Raw genomic sequence first — 7420 nt, 5'->3', positions numbered from 1 at the left:
GTATTATTATTATTCTTATATTATATTTTTATTTTTTATATATGACTGCATTATTAAAAATTGAGTATTATATTACAAGTTTAATAGATTTTTAAAAATAAATATTTTAAATTAAATCTCATATAAGTTTATACAAGCTGAAATAAGGATAAATTTCATTTTAGTATTATTTCCAATGTTATCGATTCAGCATAATATATTGATCTAATAATTAGAGATCGTTTCAAACATACGTACTAAATACGTTCAAACATACGTTACTGATAATATACTTGATATACATTTCATTATATATAATGATATGATATTGCCAAACAAATATAAAAAGAATAAAAATATATAAAAAATTATAGAAACAGTATCATTTCTAAAATAAAATATATATAAAAATGACAAAAAATAATACGAGAAAAATATAAATAAAATAAGAATTGATCATTAGCATCACTTTTTAAATATTAAAGATGTTTTTTCAAAAGTACAATAAAGTAGAATAAGAATTGGGCAATAACGCCATCTCTTAACTATTTTTATAATTTACGCTACTTTTAAAGAAATCTTTTAATAAGATAAACATGATGCTAATATTAATCACATTTTTTTATCATTTTTAATTAATAAATAATTCATTATTATTAATTCAAAATTATCAATAATCATAGATCATTATTAAAGCTAAAATAATGCGACAATATAATATATATATATATATATATATATATATATATATCAATTATATACGACAGAATTTTATCAAAATTAATTTCAATACATATCAAATATAAAAAGTTATAGAAAATTACTCTTACAATTATTAAGTTATTAAGATTAAAAATAAAAAATATATTTATGGAATATATTATTTGCATTAATTTTAATAATCAATTTTCAAATATTTATATTTAATTATTATGAATTAAAAAAAGTAAGTAAAGAATTATATTAGAATTATATTAGATAAATTAATATTTAAATTTTATATTAAAAAACATTTTAAAAATATGATGAAAAATAAAAAAATGATAATAAATTCTACAATATAATATATAATATACGTATAAAAATTTAAATCTAGCCTATTTAAAAAATATATTTTGATTATAAAATAATTAAAAAATAAAAATTAAAATCACATATATATATTTTTATAAAGATGCAAATTATTTTATCTAAAAAAAATTATGTTAAAAATTAATTAATAATTTTAAAATTATAAAATTACATTAATATATTTTCTTTCTTTTAATAATCGCAAAACTTTTTTAATTCTTGATCACTTAAATTCACTCAAAAATTTCTTTTGTAATAAATTATAAAATAGAATTTAAATATATATATATGTATTTTTTTTATATAATTATTATACGTATTATATACTTTATGATAATTGCTTTAATTATTAATAGATTTTATAAAATTAATAGCATATTGTACTTACTTTAGTAATCTTTTTTTTCTTTATATCGGGACATTTATTGAAATTCAATATTCAATTGTTGACTATTCAATTGTGTCTAACCGAACGATTGATTTGAATTCTGGGATATCATTTAAATTGGTATAGAGATGAACATAAAAAATATTTCTGTCTAATATTTTGTTTCAAAATTCTTTCATACAGTATAATATGAATTATTATATAAGTATTATATATAATTAATTCCTTTTTATATTATTAAATTATCAAATAGTACTACAGCATATTGAAAATAATTAAACATCTTTGTACTTCCTATTATAACAAATTTGCTAAGCTAATTATTTTGTTTAAAATTTATTATAAAGATATAATTGAAATTAATAATGAAAATCTCTTCACATATATAAACACATGATTAATACAATTTTCATTTTAAAAGTTTAATAAATAATCAGATATTAACATTGTTATGATATATAAAATACACAATAATGAATTGGGGAACGCTTTCGTAGAGGGATCATGCAAAAACTATTAGAATTCATTTATCAAACGTGTATATGTACATATATATATATATATATATACATACATATACATAATATATATATTTTTTTGCTTTTTTTTTATTAAACACATAATCACAGAGCAAACTGGACATATCAGAAGGGAGATTTACATACTCTAGCTGATTTTTCTGGTACGATACATAGAGCTCATCTCGACATTTTATATATATATATATTATATGTATATACATATATAATACATATATAATACATGTATATAATATATACATATATATATTATTTACGTTTCATTATACAAAATATTCTTACTGTTAAAAAATCAGCTGTAATTTTTAGTAAAAAACATACGAAATTGAAGAGAGTGAGCCCATATGGAACGATCGCGGCCCGCTTAATATTCGCAGAGATTTTGTTAGTGGAAGTAATTAAATTTTATTTACAAATCAAGGCAATATCGTTAATTATGTTTTTTTTTTACATATCTCACGTTTTTCATTTTAATTTTTTTCTCTTTTTCTCTTTCTTCATTGTTCATTTGTTTTTAGTCACATGTTATATTAACATTCTATACTGACGATATATCTTAATAATTTCATTCCATTTATGATGAATGGTTTTTGTACATTGTGTATTATAATAATAAAAGTAATAAAAATAAAAATGAAAATAAAAATAAAAATAAAAATAATAATAATAATAATGATGATGATGATGACATTAATAATAATAATAATAATAATAATAATAATAATAATAATAATAATAATAATAATAATAATAACAACAATAATAATAATGATGATGATAATAATAATAATAATAATAATAATAATAATAATAATAATAATAATAATAATACAATAATTTATTAATTATCCAGTATGCAACAAAACAACGACTGGAATTTCGAGCGTTTTTATTTTATTTTCTGTTCTTTCTTCTTCGTTCATTTTCATTTAAATGATTGCATATAAAAAATTTCAATTTTGATTTTGCGTTTGTTGCTTGGCGAACGATTTTCGCTATTATTTTTATTTTTTCTTCTCTTCTTCGTTTATATTTTTCAAATTACACATTCATGCTTGTATATCATATGTATACACAATATTCACACACACGCACACACACATGTATGTTTTTTCCCCTCTTTTTCAAAAGTATATCATTTCTTACATATTTGCTTGTTTTATATTACAGCAAAATTGCTATGAAATAACGACATATCGGCATTGAGAAAAATGTTAGCGATTTTATTGCTATTATAATACGACATAATAGTTAAATAAACACTGTATTTGGGAACGAATCTAACTGATAACAATAATTATTTCAAATTAATGCAATAATATATGCGTAATGAAAATAACGAAATAAAATTTCCATTACTTTTTGTTTTTTCAAAATTCTATTGATTTTATCTATTATAAATCGATAAAAAAAATTCATTTCATAAAACAAACAATACATAGAAATATATATAAATGATTTAATAATTAATTTTAATAATTTATTAATATAATTTTAATATTTATTTATAAAAATCACCGGTATATAAATGAACTTTTAAGAAATTCAAGATAACTCAATATATTAAACATTATATAATAAAATATAATAGATCATTTAACTAAAAAATCGCACAAATGTGAATTCAATTAAAAATATATTATTTATATGTTCCTTGTTCACCAATAAGAACAATACTTCTTGTACTTTTGTATATATACATATTATATACATACACATATATATATATATAAAATTTACATATATATATATATATATATATATACATATATATACACATATATATATATATATAAATAAAAATGTATGTATGCGTATATATATGTATATATATATATATATATATGTAAATTTTAATGCGAAAAATTACGAATTTGAAGACATCGTTGCCTTGTTATACAAGTATCGCAGTATAGCAATTAAGTATTACAAATTAATTGATCTACCTAATATTTATATATTATATATACGTATACATATAATTATTAATCATGATTATTTTCGTTACGTCTTCACGCTAACAATTTTCTCGGAGCACTTTTTCAATAATAAATTTAAATTGTAGCATTATCATTAGTGTTTTGCTACAATATCTACAATCATGTTACAATTCCATAATGATGATGACGATGATAATAATGGTGATGATAATTAATAATAAATCATAAATCATTAATAATAATAATAATAATAATAATAATAATAATAATAATAATAATAATAACAACAATAATAATAATGATGATGATAAAATTAATAATAATAATAATATAAAAATAAAAGAAAACAAAATGCTTGGAAAGATTAAAACACGACAAAAAAAACGTATGAATATTATACGAAATACTACAGATACGTGTTTTAAGCATTCAACAGATTGCATTCAATAAAAGCAATACACTGGATTGTTAATATTATTTAATCACGGAAGCACAACGTGATGGATATTTAAGGGATGTCTGTTATTTCATGTATGTTAAATCTGATAAGGAACACAGTCTTTGTCGGAAACAACGATTTGATTTTTTCCAAATTTGTTTTTTCAAACCATCAAAATTTTACAATATTATGGTGATGTTTCCTATATTTGAATCTTGCTATCATATAGTATTAAAGATAAAACATTTTTGTGAAAAGAAAAGGGGGGGATAAGATGAAAAACTTAGAAATAATTTTTCAAGATTTTGTCACATGACTGTAATCGCATTGTAATCGCTCGTATATACTTTAAATTTATCACTCAGGCAGGAAATGAGAGCATTACAAAAAAGATTTTAATTAAAAATTTATGGAATATTAATTGATATATATATATAATATATATATATATGTTCCTTTAATTTTCCGTGTTTTTCGCACATATTTCCTGAAAAGGTATTCTATAATTTGTAGAGTCATTTTGATGAGCATTATGTAAATGAAAAATGAAACACTTTTTATATTATAGATTTTATATTATATTATAGAATTGCAAATATTATTATTTATGTATGTTTCTTTAAATTGATATTATATTGAAAACTTTTAAAAATTAATGATCATTTATTATAATATCCCGTTTTCTTTTAATAAATTTATATATTAAGAATGAAATAAAAAGGATATGATTATTAACTTTGTTTTTATAACGGCAAAGTACATTTACTAAGTACAAATATTTTATAACATGCCGTTTTTTTTCTTAAATATAATAATAAACATAAATATAAGAATACAAATAATGTCTAGATATAAACATTCAACATTTTTATATAATGTTGAGATAAATTTATGTATTTTGGATTAAATAATAAATATTAAAATGATTTTATATAAAACTATCAAGAAAATCAATATAATATTTAATTTTTATTTATTTGGAATATATTTAGTGCATAATGTTATTTTTGTATTAGGTGCTTTAAAATCTGATAGAAAACAATTGTCAGTTAGTTACATAATTACATAGTCACATAATATATAACATAATATTTAAGAAAAAAATTGAAAAAATATTTAGTTGGAAGCCATTTAATATTATGCAACATGCAGCATTATGCAATATTATGCATTTAAGATTTATTATTATGTAACTTTATTATTTCTGTATATCTTAGCCCTTTTTTATATGAAATAAAATCTTATAATAATAATAGTTTATTTTTTTATCAATAATAGTAGTAATATGATGATATTAAATAATAAGAAATAATAGAAAAATAACAGAATAATAGAATTCATATTTCTATTTATTCTCTATTTATTTTTATATTTATATTATTCATTATATTTCATTCTATCAATAAATTAAAACTAAAAAAAATTATCTTCAAATCATAAATGTATAATATTATTAAACTCTATTTTAATGATTATTTTAAAATATAACAACAAATTTATTTTAAAATTTATTAACTCTTTATATAACTAATTTTATAACTAATTTTTTTCTTGTTTTTATTTATCAATATCTTATTTTTCTTATTTTAAAATATAAAACAAAATATTGCGTAAAATTTGAAAAGAAAGACTAATATGTGACTATAAATTTTTATATTATACTATATGATAAACATATCATATGAAAATATATCGATACTAGAAAGGGATAAAAGCTAATAAGCACATATAATATATACAAATAAAAATTTCATTTATAAACATTATAAAATTATATTTATTTAAATTGTTTATTTTTTTCTATTAAATTTTATTTCGAAAAATATAATATGATAAATAATATAATAAAATACAATATTTGAAACTAAGTTAATAATGATAATATAATAAAATTTGGTTTAATCTATCATAAAATCTGATTTAATATATCATTAATAATGATGAATATATTATCAACAATACAAATAAAATAAAAAAGCATGAATAACGATAGTTTAGATATAAAAATGTGATTCTAATTGTACATTTCTTATGCACGAATTAAGCGTACAAAATTGTTGACTATCTATTAATAAATGTATTTACAAATGTAAATATATACTTTTTTATGTTTATCCACTTATGAATTACATTTAAATAATTCTAATTTATTAATGATATTGTAATGATTAACATAGTGCTTCATTGACGCAATTGTTTAAAAAGAGAATGATATGCATTAATATAATATTCAAATGTATTATTTTTTTTATCTTATAAAATTTCTATTGCATTATTCTTTCTTTTTTCTTTGATTCTTTGGAATAGAATTATAATATCATTAAAATAATAAGAATAAAATATCATATATTTTTTTCATAGTTTTCATTTAAATTAAATTAATTAATATCGTCAGATTTGATATTTCATTTTTTTTATTTATTTTATAAAAAAAATGAAAAAATAATTTGTTTTGTGTATATATCATTTTTCCACATATTTATATTTTAATCTTTTATATTCATTTATAAAAAATTTCTATTGATTTTATGATAATGAAGTCAAATATACAAATTTCCAATGAACTTCACTAATATTAATATTAAATATTAATATTAAATATTTAAGAAAATTTTATATTTTTGTAGAATTAGAATTATCAGCCTCATAAAATACAATAAGAATTATTTTATTCAATATATGATAATCATAAAAAAAAAAGAACTCATTAAAGTTCAATATTAGTATAGTGTTGTAAAGCAATGCAAAATTATTGTAAATAATCGGAATATTCAGAAGAAAAAATTATAATAGCTCATCAAAAGACTCTAAGTAATTTGATTTTTTTTTTTCTATATTACACTTTGATTTATTTTTTTGTGCAAATAATTTTTGGATGTACTTTACATAAATTTAAATGATATACAATTGTAAATATATTTATTCATCAAATGTCAAATTTTATGTTTCATATAATGTTACCATTGTCATTTACTCCTTTTCTCAAGTACATCAAACACGGGAATATACACATTAATTCATTGTGTAATAAATTGTATTTGAAACATATTTTTTTTAATTTAAT

At 17.9% G+C, this 7420-nt stretch overlaps 1 protein-coding gene across 5 annotated transcripts in view; it reads right to left on the bottom strand.

The window, feature by feature from the left end:
- Nucleotides 1–1835: 1835 nt before the first annotated feature.
- Nucleotides 1836–7420, bottom strand: part of LOC107998972 (carboxy-terminal domain RNA polymerase II polypeptide A small phosphatase 1) — an 8218-nt gene continuing 2633 nt past the window's right edge. For all 5 annotated transcript variants that reach the window (XR_001766277.2, XR_009832191.1, XM_062082980.1 and 2 more), the window contains one exon: nt 1836–7420. This exon is cut by the window's right edge. The gene's annotated coding sequence lies outside the window, so the exon portion shown is untranslated.

This window comes from Apis cerana, linkage group LG12 (assembly GCF_029169275.1).
Source record: "Apis cerana isolate GH-2021 linkage group LG12, AcerK_1.0, whole genome shotgun sequence".
Taxonomy (NCBI): domain Eukaryota; kingdom Metazoa; phylum Arthropoda; class Insecta; order Hymenoptera; family Apidae; genus Apis; species Apis cerana.
This window is presented reverse-complemented; position numbering and strand designations above follow the sequence as displayed.